The sequence below is a fragment of the Acinonyx jubatus genome, chromosome A1 (assembly GCF_027475565.1).
Source record: "Acinonyx jubatus isolate Ajub_Pintada_27869175 chromosome A1, VMU_Ajub_asm_v1.0, whole genome shotgun sequence".
In the NCBI taxonomy this organism is placed as follows: Eukaryota; Metazoa; Chordata; class Mammalia; order Carnivora; family Felidae; genus Acinonyx; species Acinonyx jubatus.
The window spans coordinates 64,479,986-64,507,246 of NC_069380.1; the positions used below are offsets into that span (position 1 = coordinate 64,479,986).

Consider the following 27,261-nt stretch of genomic DNA (forward strand, 5'->3'; position numbering starts at 1 on the left):
ATTTCTATATTCTATTTGTTAAATAAACAGCTGGTATGAGAAAGCACAGAGAGTGAAAGTGATTATTACGAGGATGGCGACATTGAATGTTCTCATCAGCACTTGAGAAAAATATTCAAAATCAATCTGATTTTCGTAAACTGAATTAATAATGATCATGATAAAGTTAAAATTCTTAGGTGGTTGCCTGATGTTTAACGCTCTAAGAAATGAATGCACGTGCCGTGGCTCATTGTAAACCAGACTCGCAAATTGTGGCAACCCTTCCTGGTGCCTTTGGGTCTTATTAAGTTGTCCTTCGGCAGTGGGACTGCCATCATTTCCCTTATCCTCTCCAGTCCATGCACCGCAGAGCTAGTTTAGAAAAGGCTCGCCGAAGTTTTGATTTTCCTTTCTCTTTTCTCTGTAGTAGGTAAAATGTTCTGCTTCATTGCGGCTTTAACCTATTATAGCAACACCAATTCCTTTCAAATCAGCCCTCCTCTTCCTAAAAGGCAGGTCCAACCTGGTGGTGGTTTCAGTACTTAAGCTGATGTGACATTTTCCATGTAAGTCAATGGGACTTCCTCTTATCTGCCAAGTGTTTGAACAGTTGCATGGTCTTCTCTGCCCCTCCCTCTGTGTTCAGCTTTATATGTGGAGGTATATGAAAACAATTCCTTATTTAGAAGTGACGCTGAGCGTGTTGGCGGGGGAGTACTTAGTTGTTGCCCTTGATTGACAGATTACAAATTCGGTGACATTCAGGAGCCCCTGAAGGGGCTCTGTGCTGGAGGAACTGTAATGTATCACTTCACATTGAGGCAAATTGAGACGCCTTATCGTTTGTTACAGAAAGCATGGAGAGTGATCTGGTGTTGTTGACTTTTACCTGTCTTTGGAAAACAATTCTAGTGCCTTTTCGAGGCTGGACTCCAAAATTCCGGAAAAGGAATTCTGGGACAGCCTTCGTGATACACAGCGTATATTTCTTGTAATGAAAATACTTTGTGTCTGATAGTTTTATGGGGATCTGATTCATTTTTTTAAATATTTTTTTGAATGTTTATTTATTTTGAGAGAGAGAGAGCCTGAGTGGGGTGGGGTCAGAGAGAGGGAGAGAGAGAAAATCCCAAGCAGAACCCGACACGGGGCTGGAACCCACGAACCCCTAGATCTTGACCTGAGCTGAAATCAAGAGTCAGACACTCAACTGACTGAGCCACCCAGGGGCCCCTGATTTATTTTTTTAAATGCTATTTAAAAGGAATGAGCCTGATACTTGTATTCTCATAGCAATGACTTTTAACAATGACTTTTTTTTCCCCATACTAATGACTTTTACTTTTGTTTTACTAAAGAAGCCTCCATCTCTCTCTCTCTCTCTCTCTCTCTCTCTCTCTCTCTCTCTCTCTCTGTCTCTCCAGATGTGTTTTAAATTGTTTTAATGTACTTGGGGGCACTATGTCAGTCGGTTTGATAGGATCTTGATTTTTGCTAAGATTAGATCTGACATGGGGGTTGACATTCTTTTTTAACAGTGCATCTCAGGTTGGGATGGGAGAGAAGTTGAGATTTTTTTCAAGGAAGCTATCGGCCAGACTTATTTTTAAAAATCAAAACGTGACCCTGATGAACTCAGCTTTTGAAGAGCCTGTCTTAAAAAAAATTATGAAACTATGTAAATTTGGAAGTCACCATTCTAACTTCGGCTACTTCTTTAGGCAGTTACATGAAGGTCAGCCACACAGTTGTAGGACTTATCTTCTCATCCCTTGAAGGTGATCCTGCGAAGTCACCTGTTGGGGAAAGGGGTACATTCACACAGCCAGCTTTCCGTTTTCTCCCTTACCTTTTTTAAAAAAGAACACTTCCTCACTGATGAGTATCAGTGAGTGTGAGCACCGAAGTATCTAGGATCAGTTGTGGAATGGTACCCTCTGAGCCTTATTTTCCCAGATAAAATCCGTGGTGCCGTGAAAGACTTGGAGTTTATTTTTAGTGGTTTCCTATTATTCTGTGAGTCAGTTTGCATACTCACTGGGGTCTCTTGATCCAAAGCATCCGTTTTGTGTTTCTGCTGTGGTCCCACGTTCTCAGAGATCTTGATTTGTCATCAGGATTTTGCATGTTTTTGTTGGCTACCTGTTCTCCTTTGGATAAATGACTATTCCATGAGAAGGTGAGCACTCCCTTTCCTACCATTCTTATTTTCATTTAGGTAGAGCAGCAATTTAAGTTGCACCTGATACATGTGATTCAGTCCAAACCATATTCAGAGAGGATAAATTTAGCCACTATTAACCATCAATCTATAGTTGTTGTTTTCCTCATTGTACTTTCTTAGAAATGTTTTGATTCTATTTCACTTTTCATTTTTTGTGGCAGAGGTGACTCCTAAAATTTGAAATTCCCAAACATTTAATGTAACATAGCATTCTGTTTCTTGCCATGTTCCTTCCTACTTTTTATTAATGTCTTTGGTAATATTTAAAGGAAACACGGTATAGAATTGTAACTATTCATTGAGTGGTCAGAAACTAACCCTGAATTAATATGAATTCTTCCCCACCTTTCCTAAATGATCAAGCTTTGCTTCATACGCCCATTAGTCCAAAACTTTGTAGCTGAGAGGCAGTAAATTGAAAGAGTATATAATATCAATTGCAGACATTTTCCTTCTTTGGCAGAGGACTTTCTTATAACTGAGACGCTCTCTTTTTCTTTTTAAACATAGAATTGAAATGTTATGAAGGTATATAAAATAAAAGTTTATATTCTTGGCACTGGTACTTTTGCAAGTGGTTCACAAGGTTTGGGTTAGTTGGTTGTTGTTTTTTTTTCCTTCTTTCTTTGGCCAAATCTCCACCTCTGGCTCTCATCGTGTACCCCCTAGAAGCCCATCACCCTGCGGACTGGGGCTTAGCCTGCAAAGATTTCCTCAGAACGATTCAGTGTTGCACTCAATTTGCTCTGTAGCCAAGACCAGACCTTTCTGTCACACCCCAGGGGTTACAATTACGAAGACCATCAGGTATACCTGGCAGAGTGATCACAGCATTACTCCCTTGCTTCCTACCTGTCTCACCTCTGCCAAACACCCGACAGCCAGAAGTTTGCAAAACAAGTAAACAAATCATATAAAAACATTCAAAAAAGGGAGGGACATCCTTGTGCACCTGCTCATTTTCCCAGGATTTTTGTGTTTAGTGACCATTTCACCTGTCAAATTGGCATTTGTGTCTAAATCGCCGTGATTGTCATGCTTCTAAGTGGCTAATTTTTAGGATTCTAGGAAAATAGACAACAACCACATGCTCATATTGGTATAGTATAGTAATAAGAGACAACTCCTGGCCCCGTTCCTCACTCAGTATAGATGTTAACCTATCGACCGAAGTGAACCACAGTGCAGAGCTCTGATGTAAGTCAAGAGTATTAGGCTACAGACTTGGTTTCATTCTCCTCGGTGGAAACTTGGCAAGTGACTTACCCTCTCTAGACCCCAGGTTCCTCGGAGCTCTTCAGTGGGGGACTCAGCATTGAGCCCCAGCCTGAGCATTCCTGAAGCCTTGCTTATCGTCACTGGTACCCCTTAGACCCTCTAGTGCTTTCCAGTCTCCAAATATGCTAAGATTTCATGAACAGGAGTATCCTTTCCTCTGTCTCTTGTGTCTGTCCTGTCCCAGTTATTGTGGGGAAGAGGTGATGATGTCTTGAGAGGGAAGTGGAATGAATTTTTTTTAATCCTTAAAAAAGAAAATTACCCACCTAAATATAGTCTTGCCCCCAAGGAACCTGGGGCCTAGAGAGGGAAAGTCACTTGCCAAGTTTCCACCGAGAAGAATGAAACCAAGTCTGTAGCCTAATGCTCTTGACTTACATCAGACTTATAAATAGCAATGGAATAGGAACTTGACATTTGCTTGAAATTATAACTAAGCCTTTATTTGTTTCAAGCGGACACTAGCTAAAAATCATTGATATTCCTTTAACAAGGCAACGGTGATATTGTTGGGTAAAGAATCTAGCCACATTTTTGGAAAAGGCAGGAATAGTATTCAATTAGAAGTTGTCTGTCAATTAAAGGGGAACGGGGGTTTTGTGCAAAAATGTTATTGAATCAGCTAAGCTGTATTATTTATTCTCCTTATCTCACAAAGCCCTGGTAGCTTCTGTCTTAATGTGAGCACCAGTACCCTATTCTCTAGGAACATGCATGGAATACGGATTCTTGAGAGACAGGAAAATTTCGTTGAAGGGATATTTTATTTTGCTTATTTTTTCTTCAGATTTATTTGTGCCGAATTTTATTCACATTTGAAACTCAGTATGAGAGTTTTTGTTGTTGTTGTTGTTCAGTTTGTCCTTCTTGGTCTTATTATTTTACTTTCCTTCCTGGTTTTTATTTATGCATTTTAATGACACACATTTGTCCAGAGATTTTTGCAGCAAGTAAAATTTTAAGAGCAAAAAATAAAAATAAAAATAAAAAAAGTTGAGCAGTAATTTCCATCTTTCTGAAGAACTTATTCTATACTAACACAGTCAGCTCTGATTTTACTGAATGTGGAAATAATTTATACACAGCGACATAATATTTTTATACTGCAAATCTGCTTGTGTTTTCTTTTAAAATATCATTTCTCATCTATATACTGTAGAGATGACAATAATGCAATGATATCTATAAAATATGGTTGAATTTTCCCAGAGAAAACACTTACTTGAATAGGAAAAACCGCTAAGTAGTTTTCCATATGTGGTAGAATCGTCTATATTTCCTGTCATATGAGTGGTGTGTGTGTGTGTGTGTGTGTGTGTGATTTCAGTTTGGAAACATTTATTCAGAACCTTATATGTAGAAGACACTTAACCAAGTGGGTAGTAGATAAAAAAGTTGACTAATAATGACAAAAATATGGTCACAATCTGTCATGAAGTTTATCTTACCTCGTTGGGGAGACACAAGTATCAAACCAATAGTAAAGAAGGCAGGATTGGCTGTATCATATGGTGGGAGTCCATTGGAGGCAGAATGGAGGGAACAAAGTGTTCTACTTAGAGGCATCAGAGAAGCCTTTTGGAAGAAAGGACACACAGGACTCTTAAGGAATAACTTAAGAGTGTGATAAAGAAGGGGCAGGAAGAGACAAAGGCACCAGAAATTTTGTATGCATGTCTACAAAGTCCTTGGGACATGTTGTAAACATATTTACTATTGATGCTTTGCAGCATTGTTTATCTGTTGACATTTAGCTTGCATCTATCATGTAGATATTCTGTAGAATCGTGTCAGTCGTTTATGTCTTCTATTGTTTCATAACAAACAACAACAAAATTTCAGGGCATAAACAAGAAGCATTTATTTTTTCCTGAATGCATCTTTGGATTGTCTAGAGTTTGGCTATTCTGGTCTATGCCCTGCTCACTTTGGCTCTAAACTACTGTTTGGTCTGGTCTGTTCTAGATATTACTGTTCTTTTGGAGGCAGGAGTCTATCTTGATCATTTTCTTCTCATCATGAAGTTTAGACACTAAGATTCATAAGTGGAGGCATGGTGCCCCTTAATGCCCAAACTAGGATCGGCACACTCTCTTCCCAGGTTCTGTTGGCCAAATCGAATCTCCCAGTCATTCCTAACATCAGTGGAGAAGGGATTGTATGACTTAAAAGTGAAGGTTGGGGAGGAGTGAATATTTCTATATCCTAACTACCATAGTCCTCAACTGACTCCTTTTGTTATTCTCGAAACAACATTTTATGTTCTGCACAGGGTGGTTTGTTTGTTGTTGTTTTGGTGGATTCCCTAGGAATTCAAGAGGGATAAGTATTTTCTACATGAAGCACAGGGACATACCTGTTTTACCACTGCCTTCAGTCTCCTAGCACAGGAACAAATGCTAGCATAACCACACAGGCACACATGCGCCACTTCCCCAATGTGATTCAAGAATAAATAGATGTGATATTCCTGTTTCTTATGCTACTAGTACTCTTGTTCGTAATACAGAATAGAAGCTAGCTGTAATTCATGAGGGTTATCGTATTAATTATCTTACAAAATAATTAGCTGAACACCTTTAATTTTGCTAGGCCACCACCTCAATGACATGTATTTCATCTGAAGGACACATCTTTGGAAATCACATTGTCCTGGATTGGGTTTTAGAAATTAGAAACAGTCATACTATCACTGGAGAGTGATCAGTGATCTGCTAGTTTTACAAAAGGGCAGACTTTCCAAAAATAAGAATCAGCTAACAGGGGATTTCAACTTTGGCAGAACTAGTGCAGATTTACAAATCACAAATGCCTTGTGTTTGCACAATGTTGGAATAGATGGTCCATGGTAGGGGTCTTTTAAATGCAAATGCATGAAGAACCCAGATCTTTGTACAAGTGAAATTTGTCTTTCCTTCTTCCCTTTCCCTTTCCCTTTCCCTTTGCCTTTGCCTTTGCCTTTGCCTTTGCCTTTGCCTTTGCCTTTCCTTTGCCTTTGCCTTTCCCTTTGCCTTCCCCTTCCCCTTCCCCTTCCTTTTTTTTTTTTTTTTATTCTGCTCTTTGGACAGATCATTCCAAACTAAGGAAGCACACTGCTGATTTATGGCGTCATGTCCTCTGTGATGGACTACGAGTCTTCTTCTAATTCTTAGACCCCTACCACACACCTCAAAGTAAAACACATTATACTCCCAGTGTAGTTGTAATATTATCATCTTATTATCACCAGTTGCCTTGCATGGTGGCTTTGCTGAGCAGCTGTTTCACAGACAAGCCAATTTCTTTTAAGTATTGCTCTATCAGATGCTGAAACCAGCCCTACCAGAAGGGTTCTTGGTCGTGAATGTTAATGAGCAGACAAGTATCTGCTCTCTGACAGGGACTCACTAATCCTTTGAGTAAGTATGGGTAAATTACAGGAGAAATTTTATTTCATTAAATTGATCTGCCACTGAATAGAGAAAACTGATTTTCTTATTTTAATGAAAATCAAGAAAAATATTTAACGGTGGTGTAAATTAGAGCTCAGTGGAAACATTTTTGTCTTTAAACCTGAGAATACTCAGCTCAACGTAGACTAGCTTGACTGCATAGTGTATGTAATGATGATGGAAAATTCATGATCTCTGGTTAGGCGTGATGAGCACTGGGAAACAGGGTAAGTCACCGCCTCTAAGTGGGATTTTGCACCAAGATTCTTGACCTTCCCTCATGATAGGGAATCGGAATGAAACTATGCTTTCCTCCTCCACTGAGACAACATGGTTTCCCTTTTTCAAATGAATAACATGGTAAAGGCATAAGAAGCATTTATATGCTTTGAGGGTTCTAAGATTTAGAAGGAAAGATTCAGGTGAGAATCTGAAATCACAAACCTTGTCCTGACAGGAGTCCCTGAGGTGGGCACACTGAAGGAACGAGATGGACAGGAAAGTGATAATGATTGAATGAGTTGACGAGTCCATGTTTGTTTGTTTGTTTGTTTTTTAATATTCTCATTTTTGTATGGTTTCTAAATATCTATAATAACAAAAAAGCTTTTTAACAAGAAATAACTGACATGGGGCACCTGGATGGCACAGTGGGTTAAGTGTCCGACTTTAGCTCAGGTCATGATTCACGGTTCCTGAATTTGAGCCCTGCATCTGGCTCTCTGCTGTCAGCACAGAGCCCGCTTTGGATCCTCTGTTCTGCCGCCCTCCCCCCCCCCCAGCTCCTCCCCCTCTCACGCTCCTGTGCATGTGTGCTCTCTCTCTTTCTCTCAAAAATAAACATAAAAAAATGACAAAACAAGAGATAACGGACTTGAGCATATACAGCATGGGAGATTTTCAGACCGTGAATTCATTGTAGATACCTAACAATGTCACCAGATAATTGTCACTCTCATGTCTTGTGTATTTAACAACAGTAAATTAAACAGAGTGCCATTTTCAAATTTGCAAAGATGAACGGAATTTACACAGACTTTAACTCAGATTGAGGCTAGTTTCTGCTTCCATCCAGCATTTTATCATTGTTTTTCTAGAAATGGCCTTTCCAGTTTATCCCCATGAATAGGCGTGTTAAAAAAAAATCCCTCTATTAAGTATGATTCAAAATGTTGAACTCTAGTTTAGAAGATATATGGGGGGCGCCTGGGTGGCTCAGTTGGTTGAGTGTCCGACTTTGGCTCAGATCATGATCTCACAGTTCATGGGTTTGAGCCCTGCGTCAGGCTCTGTGCTAATAGCTTGGAGCCTGCAGCCTGCTTCTGATTTTGTGTCTCCCTTTCTCTCTGCCCCTCCCCTGCTCGCGCTGTCTCTCTCTGCCTCTCAAAAATAAATAAATATAAAAAAAATTAAAAAAAAAGAAGATATATGGACACCATGGCAAGCAGACTGTTCATATACAAAATTTAGCAAGATTCAGAAGAAAATGTAAAATGTATATTATAAGTGCATTATAAATAACATTTCAATGTTTCTCAGTAGTTACCCAGTAATTTTTAGTTGAATGACACCTACGTGAACTTGGCATTCTAGCAAATTAAAAGGAAAAGACAGCTTGCCTAAGCAATTAATTCCATAGGGTTCCAAATATTCCATTAGGTAGGAAGAGAATATTAAACCAAATATGGAGGTAGAGTCAGGAACCAGCTAAGCCTGAATGGTTCACAGCACCCTGAGAAATTTTTGGAAATCACTCAACACGGCTTCAGAATTTTCCACTTATTATTCTTTCAAAAGGCTTGTAATATTCATTAAATGGACAAATATTATTTTGAGGATGACTGTATACAGAAGCACATGATCTTCATGCTGTTGCCACCTTACCTCATGGTTTAATTGAATCCAAATAACTTGAAAATGAAAAGCAAACTTTGAAGTCAGGTATCAGGGAATTGGGCCTCCAAGGCCTTTCCATGTTTGAGGAAATTGTAGTTCCCACATATTTTGTTTTTGAACATTTCTTTGCATATTTTCTCCATTTAGGAAGAATAATGCTGTGGTCTTTACAGGCTTGGGTTCCCTCAGCCCTTCTGTCTCCTTCTCAGTGCTGATGTTATGGACACCTGCTGATTTTCACTTGTTTCCTGTTCTTTTAAAAAGTGAGATCAATTGCCTATTCCCTGTGGAAGTCTAAGCTCTGTAAGTATAAGCATGAGGTCTCCTATTTCTATTTTACCTTCCTATGCTTGACTTACTACAGAGCATATTTAATAATGCTGTGGTTTTGTCTGGCTATGGCACTGGCCTGCACAGACCCAATGACACGAACTGGTCACATGAATTACTTAGGTTTCGATAATAAATATCACAGAAGAAAATGACAAGCTTTGATTTCTAGTTATCTGTTAACTCTTAGGGTCCATAAACCTGGGAGTCATATTTGATTTCAACAGCATTTATTCCAGTGGACCTAATGGAACTAATTTAGATTCCCAGAACTATGATGGTCTTTATCTCAGGGTGCAAGTAAAAGCCCTTACCTCAAAAAGCAGGACGAGTGTATACTTCTCTGTCTCTCACACACACACACACACACACACACACACACACACACACACACACGTGTGTGTGTGTGTGTGTGCATGCATGAATATGGAGAGGTTAAGATGCACAGGAGTCACCTGGAGGACCAGTTAATGTATAGGTTGTTGGGCTCGCACACTGGCAATTTGGATTCTTTGGTCTGCATGGGACTCAGAATTATTTACCTTAAGCACCCCACATTAGTCTAAATATCCTGGTTTAATTGAATTGAGAGATCAATTGCCAGGACATAGAGTAAGGCACAGAAAAATGACAGAGGTTTTTCAATCTTTGCTCTATCCTATTAAACATTGGGGTCAGGGCACCTGGGTGGCTTAGTCCATTACATATCCTACTCTTGATTTCCGCTCAGGTTGTGATCTCAGTTTGTGAGATCAAACCCCACGTTGGACTCTGTGCTGACAGCATAGAGCCTGCTTGGGATTCTCTCTCTCTCTCTCTCTCTCTCTCTCTCTCTCTCTCTCTCTCTCTCTCTCTGTCGCTGTCTGCCCACCCCACCCCCTCAAAATAATAAATAAATAAACGTTAAGAAAATAAATATCGGGGTCAGTTTAGGTCTGCCAATAAAAGATCCCTACTGTGTTAGGTGGGATTTAAGTACCTACTGTTCATCACACAGTGTGTTTTATACATTAAGCAAGACTTTTTTTTCCCTCTGATTTTGACAACGAGTTATACTCGATCCAGAGCTCATTTGTTCTTTTGCCGATCAAAATTATACTTTGTTTGAACTTTTAACATATTTGTGAACTAAAAAATTTTCTTTTTATCTGTTATTTTCTAGTTCATAGGCTCTAACAGATACTTATTTTTCACACTGTAGAAAATGCGTTTTGATTTCTTGGTGTCTTTTGTTATTGTTTGTTTGTTTGTTTGTTTGTTTATTTATTTATTGCTCGGATGATATTTTTGAAGCCAAGTAACTTTTTCTGAAGAGCATTTTCTGGTCATAATTAACCTATGCTTTTTGTAGAAACCTTGAATAGCTTAACTTTAAAGGATTGAAAGTTTCTTTAAATTTATGCCAACTAGAGGGGAAAAAAAAACCTCATGACACTGAGGTAAAAATGTAATAATAACCACTGTATGGTTTCTCACGAAACTTTATACAAATAACTTCTGAAAAATAAATCAATTTGAACTTTTAGTTTCTGTGTAAAATTGTTTATAAATATGAAATGAAAAGTAGAACTCAATCCCTGCAAGGGGGGGAAGATTTTTCTGTTTTCCGTTGTTGGTATTCTCCTCACACTTTATACTATTTTCTCAATACCACTTTTGACCACTTTTACTGTAATCGACTCGATTGTCTTGATTTAGAGTGCACATAGAATTATGCGGATTATGTTCAAATTATGACAACATAGTGCTAAAGATTTATATGATCCAATAAATCATGATTTATATTAAAGAATAGGTCAAGGAAGTACTTAAAATGAATCCTCCCGTGAAGAGGTTTATGGAAAATAGAGATTTAAGGAAAAATGATATGAACACTTTTAATGCCCTTCTTGACCCCTGGTTCACAGTTTTACCGACATGGCCCAGGGATCATCAGGTGGACCAGACTTGCCCTCTCTCTCTCCCCATAGTGCCCGAAATATTTTAGGGAGGAAAGTGGCTTCTAAGACTATTGTGAGGCCTAGAGCATTCCAAGTCCCCCTACAAACAGCAGACTAGCGGTCAGACACAGCCTGCTGACAGTTTCAAGTTTTAGCTGGTCTCTAGTGCATAAAACTCTGGATTGGATTCTGCAATTGGAGAAGCTGGGGAGCCAGTTTTAATTAACATTAGCATTGTATATCTTTAAATTGCTAAATGCGTTCCCAAAAAGTATAGTCACTTCTTTTTCGTTGATGTTCAAGATGATCATTCTCTTGGCTGCTTCTAAATCAGGAGAAATCTCTCTCTCTCTCTTTTTTTTTTTTCCTGTGTAGATTCTAGTAGGTGTCTATTGCAGTCTGTACATTTTCTTTATTTGCTCATTCATTCCCCATAGTTGGGGAAAAGTCTACTTTGTTCATGATGTTATGCCATGTTCTATTAAAAACAAACAAACAGGGGTGCCTGGGTGCCTGGGTGGCTCAGTCAGTTAGGCTTCGCCTTCAGCTCAGGTCATGATCTCGCAGTTTGTGAGTTCGAGCCCCGCATCGAGCTCTGTGCTGACAGCTCAGAGCCCAGAGCCTGCTTCAGATTATATGTCTCCCTCTCTCTCTGCCCTGCCCAGCTTGTTCTCTGTCACTGTCTCTCCGTCTCTCTGTCAAAAATAAACATTAAAACAAACAAACAAAAAATAGCCAGGTAAACATCTCAGGTCTTGGAGTCAGCAGATTAGTTTTCAAATATGGGATTTTCAGTTTATTGATAAAGTGACCCAGGAGGCTTCTTGAACTCTTTGGCTTTCATGTTTTCTCTTTTCAGAATGAGTGTAATAATTGTAGTTTTGAAAATGTGCATCAGGAACCCAACAGGTGTCCGGCAAAAAGTGAGTGCTGATGAGTGAGTGTGTGATGCCTCCCTCTTACTTTTCATCCTCATCATCGTCCTACCAAGTCACTTAGACAGGAGCATAAATAACTGTGCCATGAGCGAAAACACAGATAAGATATTAGAAGGGAATGAAAGTATTTCATGATGAGAGGACCATAAATGACTTTGTGAAAATACAGAATGGGAACTGTCTTCAAAGCTGGGAAAGATTTGGACATTAATCCAGAAGGATATGGAAATGTGGCTGAGAGGCATGGAGGTGGGAAATCAAGAGGGATGTGGGGATAGTTCCTTTTGTGAAACAAAGGGTGTCTGAATAAAAGAGGAGTAGAACCAATATTGAGGTCCTTGAGTATGTTAACAAAGTGGAAAACTAGTCTATTCTCTGAAAATCGATGGGTGGTCTTATGTATTTTCACTTGAATAATTGAATTGACTGTTGATTTTGAAGTTATATAGGCAAAAGTTAAAATCCCTGTTGAAAACAACCAAGAGTACTCTGTGGCATTGGTTCTGTTTAATTGATGACTGACAACGGGCTTGTGGATGAGAGAACAAAATGCATTCAATTGATTCCTTACTTCCTTTAGTGTGTGTGTCTGGATAATACTATTTTTAAATAGTAAACTCCCAGGCATCTTATGACTGAGTGTGGTTCACGTATGGTAGCAGCCTAGAAGGCTGCTAAATGTTATTTCCATGGCGATTTGTGAGGAATAGTGTGTTTAGGCATAGACTTTTCTCATGTTATTCTATTTGTCATGTTCCTCACTACAGTGAATGTGTGTTATTTTTATAATCACACCAATTGTTATCTGGTTCATCTGACTATGCAAATGAATGTTAATTTGATATCTCTCATGAAGACTTGCCATGTACCCATTCCTCCACTTAAGAAGTTAGTCATCTTGCTGAAATTTTCTCATGATAACGTCTGGTCCCAATTTCAAAATCAAATTTGTTTTTGGAGTTTCTAAATTTCACATTATGTTCTATTTCATAGAATGTTCAATTTCTCTGTCAAATATCTTGCGTATAGATTCTCCCAGCAAAATCACGTGCAAATCTATGGACCAAGGACCCTTCTGTCAACATTTCAGTCAACAACAGTGGTGCGTGCCTAACGGATGATAACTGCCCACTTCATGTAACGAATTGAATTTTCTCAGTAACAATTTAGTACACAACTGACTTAGTATATAGATCATTGGGGATGGATGAATACAAACATTTTCATGCACTCCAAGTCTTTGTGTCATTGAAAATCCCAGTCTCTAGAGCTCTGTTAAGAAGCCTGCATTATGTAAAGATATCCATATTTACTTATTGTACGCTTACACAGTGTTTATTAAGGTCGGTATTGATTTTTCATAGTTGCTTCTTAGTAGTCTTAAACTCCCGTTTTAAAATGTGTGTAACTTAAAGGCAGCTAACACCTCCAGTGTTCAAGTTCTTGGACATGGAGTCACTGATACACGGTAGCATGGCGTACTCTTAGCTCCTTGCCAGCGGTGAATGAAAGATGCATCCCTGGATGACTAATGGTGTGTCTTTATCCTCAGGTTCGCTAACTGTGGTTAATATGAACCAAGTTCATTTGTGCGGAGCTCTTAAAGAGGCCCAGACATTAAGATTCCTTAGAATAAACTTCATTCGGGCATCACCTGCACACCTAAATGGATGACTTTCTAATGAGTAATGTTCCTTGACTATACTCTACACAGACGATGCCAGGGAGTACAGCAGTCTTCTGACAAAAGTTCTTCGGAAAGGGGCCTTTGTTGCATGAATCCAGGTCTGCTCTGTTCCATTCCTCATCTGAAAAAGAAACACCTTTTGAGATCCATCCGATTTAGGCAGAGTGAGGAACACATTAAAAACAAACAATCAACAATATATTTTCCTTCCTTGTGAAAATTTTGCTCTCTACTCAGCAGAGCAAGGTGGTTTTGTGGTAGATTAATAAAAGCTACCTTGATAACAAAGCAGAAAGGTCAGCTGTTTATCTTCTTGCTAATGTAAAACCATAAATGTGGCTTTGTTCTCTGCTCTTTTGTCCATTAGCTTCATTTTAAAACCTCTTTCTTGTGTATTTGAACAGCAATCAAGAAATATATAGTTGTTGTCAAGTATCTTAACCTTACATACAGCGCCTCTTTAAAATAAGTAATATAATGAAAGAAAAAAAGCATTGGTAACCTTTCGAAAAGCTAATTAACTGGAGGAGTGATGACTAATGACATTTTTTTTTTCCACACAAAATCACTTGCCTTCTAAACAGACATCAGTGCATGGAATAAACCCTATTGCCAGATAGCCAGCATTTCAAGTTAAATGAAAAAGACCTTTTTTTTTCTTTTAATGAGGTGATACCAACTGAAAGACTATGATTCATTTCTTCCACTGGAATAAGAGGATCTGAGGAAATAAAGCACATTTTTAAAAAAAGTATTACGAATAAAGGGAAAGGTATGTCTTTGAGAAATATCTTTAAATGAGACCAGTCCACAGTCCTATCAATAATGGCACATTAGGGTCGCATCAACTAACTCTTCATTACATGTTTTGTTTTGTTTTGTTTTGTTTTGTTTTGTTTTGTTTTGTTTTGTTTTGTTTCGTAACTGCCATTCTTCTGTTCCAATGTTGCTTTCTTGTCCATTCCCCCCCCCCCCCGGGAATCAAACAATAAACAGGTTCGTGAATTACACTGTATATTTTACATTAGCTAATAGAGCTGGTACTGGGAGGCAGTGACAAATGTACAAAGAGCTGAAAGAGTTTCATTTTGAGTATTTGCAAAACAAGTGCAAGCTAACGGAGGATCATTTGTAGAAAGCTGAGCCATGCTGGGTGCTCATTAGGTAACTTAGAAAGACTCTCTGGTTTGCTCTCTCTTTCCCCCCAGTTGTAGATATTTGTATGTGTTTCAATTAAAATCTCCATTTGCTTCCAGCTGGCAGTGTTAGCATCCATTCCGCCAACAGAGAGCAAAGGGTCACATCCTCCTGAATGAGCAGACATTAAAAATTTTTTTTTTTTTTGCCTTCCCTGTGGAGGTACCTTGGAGCCACCCATCGCGGGCTTGGGGAGAAGCTTCCAAAGGGTCAGATTGCATGGGGACTTGTGCCTTATTTACTGATGGAGCTTCGGTAGCTGCTGGCCCAGATGCTGCAGCTGCTGTCGCTTTGTGGATTGGGGTCCAACAGCAGCTGTTGTTCTTTGCTAGAGCGTGTTTCTGAAATTCCAAATTTAATAGTCTGAGACCCCAGTCATTGAAAGCTACGCTGAAAGTTAATTTGCTGAATCCAAGTTTATTTTCCTACCTAAACCACGGTTAGTGACAGAGCCTTTCCCCTGCGATGCACAATAAAACGAGGAGAGGACTCATTTATTGCCCTTACCAGGCTGGTGAGGGAGAGGATGTGTTGGTTACAGAGCAGGGCACAGGCTTCGCAGCCTTGTGATTCGGCTGCACACGGACTGTCGGACAGTCAAACCTAGGATCTGCTTGCTTTTGACCTCCAGAGCCTTTGGCAACTCGACAGACTAGAGTTTCTCCATGCCAAATGCTCCGAATTCTACGTGCTACCTTATAGAGTGTAGAGGTGAGATAATGTGCATAAAGCACCTACTATCATGCTAGTCTGGCACATAGTTCGCTTTTCCTATTTTTACCACACCAGCCATGTCACTTCTGTGAGGTGTTCCTGATAAACGAAAAGGCTCTTTGTTTCCTTGCTTCACTTCTGAGCACGGACTTAATTTCCTCGCTCAGAAATTCCTACATATTCAGAGAATTATGCCTACTGGTTACTAGGTAGAATTTGGGACTATGGTAAGCACTTTTGTAAGCACTTTGTATGCATTCTCTCATTTAGCTTTGACAGTGATCCTATGAAGTTGGCATTATTATTATTATTCTTGCTGTTTTATAGTTGAGGAAGCTCTTGCTTGGAGACATGAGTAATTTGCTGAGTTCACATAGCTAGTAAAAGAAAGAGCTAGGATTTAAACCAACCTACACCCTGTACCAAGCTCTCCTTTCTCCCACATGGAAAGCACATCCAATTACCTTGAAATGAAGTCTTTGAGCTCTGCTTCCGAACTGAAATCTTCTGTGTTAAAAATGGAAAGCTCTGGTGACTCTACTGTCACTCTGTGGCTTTTGCCATTCCTTGGATTCTAATTGGTAGATGGATTCGTATTTTCGGTGATAAAGATTATTTTGTGAATAAGCCTACCCTTTGGCTTTCTCACTTGGACAAGGTTGGGTATGGTCTAATCAATGATAAGCTTGACCCACTCACACCTAGATAGATCGAGTTATAGGCGCTATAAACAGAACAACTGACCCCGGGGAAAAGCCTGACCCGGGTGCAGAGGTAGGATCCCAGTGGAAGAGTGAGTCAGAGCTCACATGGGAAGCTTGGCATATGACAAGCATTATGGTGACAGGATCTCAGACACAAGAATCAAGAAAGGGAGCCACTTGCCAACCAGAAGTGATACCCAAGATTCCAACCCAAATAGTAGCAAGTCTGGTAATAGAGTCTGGAAACTCGGAGTCCTTCATTGCTAATGTCAAAAAGGACTCCTGTACCTACACATGGAAGATGGGGAACCAAAAATAAACAGATTCTGCCAGCAGAAAAGGTGTGCTTTGTCTATTCTTAGGAAAGCATTCAACCTCCAGTAGCATGGAGAGAGTTGCCAAGTTATCAGAGTTATATTCAACTGTGTAACATGTTCCACGTTTTAACGTGAAATTGTGTTATATATTTTATACTTTATCTCATGAAGAAAATGGTACAGTTCATGATGTCACTACTGCAATAAAGATAAAATAGTTCAAGCTTCTGAAGATTCTATAAAACATAAAGTAGCTTTGATTTCACTGATAGTTCTTTTTCTTCCTTATTCTTAGTAAACAGTCCTGTAAGCTTTCTATGAACTCTGATGTTGCTTTAAATGCAAATATACTGTAACATAGACAGATGAATAGAGACAGAGAGACAGAGACAGAAAGACAGAGACAGAGAGACAGACACACATACCACCCAGAGACAGAGAGAGAATGATTTGGTCATATGTGATGGTAACTGTAGTAGTGTTTTATTTGGGGAATGAAACTAGCCTCTGGAATCAGGGATCAGAGGAAGACTTTAAAAAAAATTTTTTTTTAATGTTGATTTATTTTTGAAGGAGAGAGAGACAGAACTTGAAGGAGAGAGAGACAGAGCTTGAGCAGGGGAGGGGCAGAGAGAGAGGGAGACACAGAATCCAAAGCAGGCTCCACGCTCTGAGCTGTCAGCACAGAGGCCGACACGGGGCTCAAACTCACGAACCGGGAGATCATGACGTGAGCTGAAGTTGGATGCCTAACCAACTGAGCCATCCAGGTGCCCCGAGGAAGAGGAAGACTTTTTAATGTATATCCTTTAGTACCTTTTTGATGTTTGATTATATAGATGGATTACCCATTCAAAATTATTTTTTTAAGAGCAAGCAAATGGAGCTGTGCTGAAGAAAAACATTAATATTCTAATTTAGTTCCTAACAAGATGTTAGAGGCAGCTTGTGAATCTTTTGTTTTCCTACATCTTACTCTCAATTTAAAAGTAACCATGTTCATGTCAAAGTCAATGATAAAACACTTCTAAGTTCAATGAAACGTGGTTTTTTTTCTCTTCTGAAGAACACTTTTTACCTTCCTAAAAGTGAATGACTTTGACATTTAGATGTTGTACTGTTTCTTTTTTAAGTATGTTTTGTCATATGAATTAATTCCAGGAAAAGGCCAATTCAATGTTTAAAGATTTTGCATAACCAAGTAAGGTGTTAACCAGGAGCTTTGTCTTGGGAATTGCTCACTTCCCGCGTCCCTTATTAATATCCTGAGTCTATTTCTTAACTCTGTGCTGTTGTTTTGAATATTGTAAATTGCCCTACTTTTCCTGTGCTGTTTCAAATGTAAACTTAAAGGCTTTCTTGATTTGAGACCAAGAAAGGCACAGAAGACCAACTTTGCATCAGAATGTAGCATTTTAGTCAGATGATTTTCCCGTTTCAACTTTGTCAAAATGTTTAATTATTGTCATTCTCTTACATGTCTCTTTCCTTAGATTCATTTTTTTTTTTCCTTTTTCTCCCAAATGCTCCCAATCTCATAGACCATGTGCAGGACTTCAATACCATCATCTCCCCTCGATCTGTGTCTCCATTTCTATTATCCTCCCTCCTTCTTTCTGTTGTCAGTGGGAAGGAGTAACACTCAGGGTAACATTCTGCAATTTAAAACTTCAATTATGTACCTGCTCCACTCTGGCAGGTGTTGGTCCCTCTGCAATTTTGGAAATGAAAAGCATGGAGGGAAAACCCTGAAAGGAATTATAATGGGTCCTGGTTCATTGCTTCTGTGGTAGCGTTTTAACAAGAAGCTTCCTCAGGGATCAAGGAATGTATATCCTTTGAATTAACAAATTTAAACTTCTCATTCAAACTTCTCACCTTTTTCCCATAATGGTGTGTATTTTGATCTTGTCTTCATTAGGAGGTGTCTGTTTTGTTGATTTTTAAGGACATCGCTACTCGAATGGGCTTTGAAAATTATATTGATATTTCTTTTGATCTGGGGACCCTGAGAACATTTAAAAGTATAGACTCATTCAAAACACATCTGCTCAGTGAGGTTACTTCAGTGACTGAAGAGAGAGGAGAAAAACAAAACTATGAGGGTGAATTACCTTCTGAAGATGGCCTCGTGACTGACCAAGGACTGAAGCTGACAGAAGCAGACCTTCCACCAGGCATACATTAGTGCCATCTGCATTTGGGAGATGGAGAGGCAGAGATGAGTTGTGAAGTTTTACCTCTGCACCTACTAATGGAATCATGTTTTAGGCCAGTGATAGCTACAAAAGCAGTTACTGCCTGAATATTATTCAGTAGCTTATGTGAGATACGTTGCTACATCTTATGCTTTCAAACTTAAGTCCTCAATCTCTGTATTAATTAAACATGTTGTAAGTTGTGAACATTTCTTACAGAAACTCAGCATTTTTGAGGATACAGACAGATGAGTTTTGTCTCTATTAAAAGTGGTAATGCTCAACTCGTGCATTTCTAGAAAGCATTTATTAATTCATCACATTTATGGACCCCCTCCTACTTACCAGAGATGCACATTAAGATGAGTCTCCCCAAATAAATAAGCTACTTGTCACATTGAAGGTAGTTTTGTTAACAGATATCTACAATAACAACACCATACATGCTATAATAGATGTGTAAGCAATGTTCGGGAACGAAGGGAGACGGGGAGACTGCTTTCATTGGTTAAATCAGGGGAGTTGTTAGAAGAGCTGATGGAGTATTGAATTTTAGCATAGGGATAAGAATTTACTAGATGAAGAAGGAGTTAACTATTTGAAGTAGAGAAAGATGAGAGAAAATATGCAGTATTTCAAAATGTATTTGACCTCCTTGACTTTTTGTGAGCCATAAAATAATTAGATTGTTGTTGAACTGAAGATGAAAGTGGACAATATTGGACTATATAAGCCCTGAGATTTCCTCCCAATCTAAAAATCTAATGATTCCACATGATTCCATTGTTTCAGAAGCAATGGACTTGTGTTTTCACCTGAAAATGCCGATCTGATTCATTTTCACCAGAAACATATACAGGGGACACTTAAGCCTCCATCACTTTTCTGACTACAGGATCTGATGATTGCAATTATATCTTTCCTTAATATTATTTTCATGTATATACCCTGACTAGGAAATTCTTGAGGAAATGCTATATATAAAGTTATGACTTTCCTGCACTTCTTCACTTCTTTTATGCTATTTATATTCCAGCAAATTTCTCCTCCTCCTTCAGCTCCTCCTCCTCCTCCTTGTTCTTTTTTGAGAGAGAGAGAGAGAGAGGAATCTTAAGTAGGCTCCACACCCAGCGTGGAGCCAAACACGGGGCTCGATCTCACAACCATGGATCATGACTGGAGCCAAAATCAAATTTCAGACGCTTAACCCACTGAGTCACCCAGGCATCCTCCGCCCCACCAAATTTCTTCTGAGATGAACTTCAAGTACTGGTTAAATTCTACCCTATTTATTGTCCAAAGAAACCTGTAACCTTAAGTTGGTCTACAGGTATTTTATTTTGGAAGCACAAGAATCAGACTATTTAGACATAATTAAAGTCATTCTATAAAAATTGCTGGTTCAGCTTGCTTAGAGACTCACCATGGTCAGATATTCTAAGCAAGACTCACTGTTCCTTTAGCATCCAGAAACAAAAGACCAGTAAACAATAAGCAGGGCTTATAGGGTTACCCCACAAGAAGCGAAGAATAGGCAGTTGATGAAGAAACCAGTAAACAGTACAAATGCCTTGATAATGCTATTTAAATCTAATATGGTTTAATTCATCAGTATCAGAGCAGACATTGGAAACTTTCTGCAAGTGAATGGGACATAAATGAGAAGACAGGGCCATCTGAAGGCATCTGTAGGGACACAGTTTTTACACTCTGAAGGAATTTAGAAGCTCCCTCCTCCAAAAATATACCAGTTACCTCTACTTACCATCTAGTAGGCTGCCTACATATTTCATTCCACTTTTAGAAGTACTCATTATGCCTTTTTCTAACCATTTGATTAATATGAATTGTAAGTTAGGGAGAAATAATCTCTTTCTTTGGAAGTACTGAGTTTGGGCACGAGCTTGACCCATTAAAAACTTTTGTGCTTAATAGTGAACTTGTGAGTACCTCTCTTCCTTGGAGATGTTGAATTCAAGGGCAGTAGATGGTAGAGTGGAAGGGAAGGGCAGAATTCAGAGACTCTATGACCCACACAGACGCCATGAGGTGTAAAGAAAGAAGGTAATTAGTATGGGCAGGAACCATAGAAGGCAAAGCAGTGAGTAAAATACAAGATCTCAAGAGTTGAGAGAGAAGCTGTTCCAGAGATGAAAATCTAGCTGTGTGTGAGACCATGGGTATCCCAAAGGCAGATCTCTACAACTTAATATAACCTGAGGGTGTCTCTGTCCTGCATTCTGGAGAGGCTCACCTGTTCGTGTTTAATGCTATACTTTTCTTAAAAACATCTATTTCATTGGTGTTTCTAGAAGTTAACGTTTCTGTCCTTCATTGATTGATTACTTTCAACTTTGGACTGAAATTCACTTGCTCCAATTTTGCTGCCTTTTCTTTTTTTCATTCCAGTTTCAGAGATTTTTGAGTAAGGACAATTAAGTTACTGTCTGTGTATCCTAGACTAGTTTGTGGAGGTACGTGCAGGATTTGAGACTTGGCAGGATAAGGAAAGGTTCTCATGCCAGGCCTAGACATATTCTTCCCTGCTGCTAATCCTGATGTGTGCTTACAAAGGACACTTTAGAATCTGGGGAGGGCCTCAAGCAAGACTCTCCTAACATCCCAAAGTTAGTATCAATATTTTTGATACTTTCATTTACACAGATAGATTAGGAAGTTACCATAATTATAGAGGTGAACATTATAGAAGGCACCTGTAATGCTAAAGGTGAACATGATTGTAATTCAGTACAGGGTCATTAATGAAATAGAACACTAGCAAACTGTAGAAAGGAGAGTTAGTGCAATATAGTAGAATGAGCATCAATTTTGACTTGCAAATAATTTAGCTCCTAAACATACTTGTCAAATGACTGTCAGAAGTCATTTAACTTCTCTGAGCCTCAACTTCCACATTTGTCTCATTGGGATCATGATAACACAGATAAATTAATGAATGTATATAACATTAAATAGAGATTCATTTAATAATGAGTACTTCAACTGAGTGTTGAAAGTCATGAGATTAAATTTAAACGGAAAGGACACAAACCCTCATTCTCTGATCTCTGCTACTCAAAGCATGGAAGGCAAGAGTTGGCAATCACCAAGAGTGACTGAACACCACGTTACCCATGGTTGGAGCTCATTATACTAGGATTGAGAGGAATGTAATTCTCTGGAATCACTAAGATATTTTCAGATCTTAGTACAATTATAGATGAAAGGGGAGCATTCGCTGCTTTCCTAACTCTGGTATAAAATTTGACTCTTAACAAGAGGAAGAAAGTGATAAAAATCTGTTTTCTTAATTATATTTTATAATCATTGCACATTTTTTCAACATGGAATATGCCTCATAATTTAAAGAAAACATGGGATGGTGAAGACAAATTAATAATAAGAAAAATCTCTTACTCTGACGTTGTATGAAAATGAGGTAAGGTATCTGGTCTAAGTTCCAATGTGTGAGTTAGCTTTAAAATCTAAAACATCTGTGTATTCAAATGATATTAATTGAATTAATTATTATATATTGTTAATATCTCGGGTGTCTCTAGAAGATTTATTTTCTTAAACATACCACATTATTTAATGTCACTGAATATGTTGGTGTGCTGTTCAAATGTCAAATAACTGACAAAGTTCTAGGGAAACGCTAGTTTTTCATGCATGTTTAAATTTCTAGTGCACTCCAACTCATCTAAAAGCAAAATCTAGCCACTAAACTATCTTGGACTCTATCTTACATTTGAGGGAAGGACTGTCCAGTATAATATGAGGCATACATATCTATTTTTAAAGTATAATTCTATATTAATTAGAAACCCAAGGTCAGATATATACAAGTGAATGCTGACATTCTTGGTTATGGAGGATTGAATTTTAGTTACTCACATTATCATGACATTATTATCAGTAACTACTGGTAAGTTCCTACTTTGCATTAAGTAAATCTGCTTGTTTTCAGTACATGGAAAGACACCAGTGTTAGAGCAAAGATGTATCTAGATCAGGTGAAATTAATATATAGACTTACACAACACACTTATGTAATGGGTGTATTATTTGGTCTCATATAGTCATTTTCGAACTTGAAAACGTAGGGCACTTGGGAGGCTCAGTCGGTTGAGTGTTTGGCTCTTGCTTTCAGCTCAGGTCATGATCTCATGGTTTGTGAGTTCAAGTCCTATGTCAGTCTGCATGCTGGCAGTACAGAGCCTGCTTGGGATTCTCTTTCTCTCTCTTCTCTCTCTGCCCCTCCCCTGCTCATGCTCGCTCTTTCTCTCTCAAAATAAATAAATAAATTATAACAAAGTAAAAAAAATAACTTGAAAATGTGAGGATCTAAGAGAGAGCGAGCGAGACTAAGCACTAGAGAGTATACTGGGTACTAAACACTGTAGTAAGAAAGGAATTTTTCTGTGTTGCTCTGTGAAGTAGGTGAAGTAGAAACAGAGCCCAATGTGTGGATATTACAAAGCGTAAGATTTCTACACGTAACAAAGAACTTTTCCACAGCACTGCCTCCTGAAATGGTGAATTTCCAATGCTGGACACACAAAGCTCAGTTTTCTTCTTTCTTTCTTTAATAATGTAAAATAGTAGTTTTCAAATTATTTAGAATAGGAAATAGTTCTTTCAACTGGAACGTTTGAACTGGAGCACAAAAGTATGTAAAGCAGAGAGAAACAATAGGGCACACAAATCAATTTATTTTATAATTAACATGAATGATAATTGCTGATTAATTAGCCAATCCTTGGTTTAACAAGAGCCCTGATGGTGGTCTCCAGTATGTTAAAATCTGGGTTTTAACATTTTTCAGTGTGTGTAGCATTTGTTTCATTGCATCCTTTTTTTTTTTTTAATCGTGAAATCTGAGTCAAATAGTTGAGCTGCTTGTGAAGGCCTGGAAAATAGTTTTAATATTAGCCTTAGTAAAATCCTGCTCTGTAGTGAGTGGGAGGGTGAACAGACACACATGTGATTTGCCTGTGGTGTGTGTGAGGAGTGGCTGTTGAGTAAATAGAGGATCTGGAGGTCATTCTGAGGTGATTAAAAGTTTATATGGGCAAGATACCCCTGTCTGTCTGTCTCTCTCTCTCTCTCTCTCTCTCTCTCTCTGTCTGCCTGTCTGTCTGTCTGTCTATCTATGGCAATTGTGGATCTGGTTATAGTTATTAGATACTTAAGACTTTTAAAAAATGTCTCTTTATTTTTGAGGGGTGGGGAGGGGCAGAGAGAGAGGGAGAGAGAATCCCAGGCAGGCTCTGTGCCCTCAGCACAGAGTCCCACACGGGGCTTGAACCCATGAACTGTGACATAATGACCTGAGCCGAAGTCAAGAGTCGGATGCTTAACCGACTGAGCCACCCAGGTGCCCCAAGGCTTTTCTTTATTGAACCATAGTTGACATACGTTGCATTAGTTTCATGTGTACAACAGAGTGATTGGACAAGTCTGTACATACATTATGCTACGCTAACTACAAGTGTAGCTGCCATCTGTCACCATATGATTAGATACTTAAGATTTACAAATAAACATAGCAAATAAATTTTTCAGACAGTAATTTTGAGAGTGTAATAATATGCTTTTATGATCACTTCCCTGCCCAACACTAAAAATAGCTGATCTAGTTAGCCCATCACTGCCACCTTTCTCCAATTTCCTCCCCAGAAGTTCAGCTCTCTCAACACACACACACACACACACACACACACACACACACACACACATTTCACATACACACTTATTGCTGCCCCGGTTTGAAAGCCCTAATTCTACTGATTAGCTATGCATACATGAGAATTAAATTTAGAATGTTTTGATTTCTGGTAAATCTGCATGGAGGGAAATCTTGTTTCCATTATCTGAGTTGAAATTGGTTCACTTAAGATTTTAATATACCAGAAAATCAATATTAAGAATTTGTTTTATGTAATTTTATGCCTCCTACAAATTTATAACTTCCAGAAATCTATTGGCTTTCCTATGAATGTTTCAAGATGTGATGTCGTTGGTATCGGAATCTGCATTGAGGAAGTAAGCCTACAGGGTGGCATTTAACTCTTATGATTCAATGAAATGACTTAAATTTATTTTTTTAAGCTTAAAAAAGTGATGCAAAGTTTAGCCTATTTATTAATGTTTTTTTTATTTTTACTTGTTTATTTTAGAGAGAGAGAGAGCATTAAAGTGGGAGAGGAATAGAGAGAAAGAGATATCTCAAGCAGGCTCCACACTCAGCCCAGAGCCTGACACGGGGCTCTATCCCACGTTCTGGGATCACTACCTTAGCCTAAATCAAGAGTTAGATGCTCAACCGACTAAGCTACCCAGGTCCCCTAAATCATTGGGCGTCATAAAATTTATGGGTTGCATGATAGATTTTCATCAATAGTTTTTCACTACCTTTGCTTATAGTAGGAATTTTCTTCACATTTTCGACAGGGAGGGAATAAAAGTTTTGGATGATAAAATAATTTCTGCTGAGTCAACCATCAGATGATCTATTGTATTCACAAGTAAGATGACAGAAAGTTATTGATTCTCTGGTGTCACTTTTATACTATTTTTCAAAAAAATATGAACTAATAGCCTTTTTTTTTTCATGCTCTAATTTTACCTGCACTATAATCCTACAAAGTTGGCATTATCACCGTCATTTTGGCATCAGAATAATTGAGACTTGAAGCCAGAGCTAGGCCAAAACCCTCAGTCAGAATCTGCATCTGGGGCTACATTCACTGGTTCACAGCTGTCTAGGATATTTGCTGTTTCTTCATCATGCATGTGGTCCAGTTCATTAAAAGAGGATGAGAAGATGCCTGTCGACTTTCAAGTCCCTTAAGGGCTTTTCTGTGTACTCTGAAGGGATTGGGGGTGGGTGGGGCAGTATGGATGAGTCTTCTCTGTCTGTAGTGCAGAAGGCTGCCTAACTCATGATTCAGAACCATAATGGGTACGCTATTTCACATGAGAAATCTAGAAGATTCTAGGAGGAAACATAAAACAAATGAGGCCTTGAGAATGGCATTTTACGAGTGGTTCTCAAAATATGGTTCCAGGGTCATCAGCATCAACATCATTAGTGAACTTAGAAATGCCAGTTCTTGGGCCCCACCCCAGCCAGACTTACTAAACAGATGCTCTAGAGGTTAAGTCCCGGTGGTGTGTGTTTTATCAAGCCCACCTGACTTAAATTCAGGTGACAGTTTGAGAACCATTGCCGTATGTTCCTAGGCTTCAGAGTATTGAGAAACTCACCATTATTTCACAGAGAAATAAAAAGTGTAGAAAGATATAAATTCTAAGAGGTAGTAAATCTAATTGGTTTGTGAAGATTAGTGCAATAGACAGTCTTTTGTATTTAGTCTTTCAGAAGGAACGTTTAGATCTCAATAAAAGCTTTGTTAAGCTAGAGCTTTTTATTTTCAGAACAGTTTTCCTCTATGCTGAGCTATGAGACCTCAAAAAAGTTTTTTGCTCTTCCTTTTATGTTAAATTCCTTATATCTCATGACGATAGAGGGAAAACTAAATTGTGCATGGAACCTCATAAAAGAAAGCTCACCACATTCAAGAGATGGCAGGTCAGTGAAGAAGAAATTGTCCTGGGTGCCCATCAGGTCAGAGTCAGATGCTACTCGAGGTGGTGGAGGAGGCAGAGGAAAAGGTTAGAGTATTTTGAGTCATAATAGAAAGACTGTTGAATGAAGTCAATAGCTATTTCTTGGGTATTGTATTGAGTGTTCTATGCCATTGGATTTTCTAGGCGTTTCAGATATTAGTAAAAAAAAAAATAGACAAAGATCATTGTTCTGGTAGGTTATGTTATATTCAGGAAGACAGATTGTATTCAGTAAATCTTATATATAAGTAAATTATAAAATATTTTAGAAATTGATGATGTTATGGGAGAAATTAAAAAAAAAAAGACCCATTAAAAAGCCCTTTAGGCTCTTAGGGTTCGTGAGATTGAGCCCCACGTCTGGCTCAGTGCTGACAGTGTGGAGCCTGTTTGGGATTCTGTCTCTCTCCCTCTGTCTCTTTCTCTCTCCAAATAAATAAACTTAAAAAAAAAAAAACTTTAAAGGGGATATAGTGTTGCAATCCCAACTAGACATGTTCTGGATCATGTGCTAAGTCACCATGAGGCAGATCCTCCTTCAACAGAATGCATTTAGCAGTTGTTACCAGTGAATGTATTTGTAGAGGGTGTGATGGCTCCCCACTTACCAGTATTTCCCAATCCTGATGGAGTTTCACACTGGAAAAAAGTAAAAAAAAAAAAAACTCAAATTTAAATTTTCTTTTAATGGCAATGGAGCTGTTACAAAGAAGGAGTTTTTAAACGAAGTAAGCAGACAATAACAACAAAAACAGAAATTAAACAGATGCCCAAGAAAGCTTGTAAAGGG

The 27,261-nt window shown here is 38.6% G+C and overlaps 1 protein-coding gene across 1 annotated transcript in view; it reads left to right on the top strand.

Moving 5' to 3' along the window:
- The window catches only part of GPC6 (glypican 6), a 1,104,197-nt gene that overhangs the window by 285,603 nt on the left and 791,333 nt on the right, over positions 1 to 27,261 (top strand). The window lies entirely within an intron of this gene.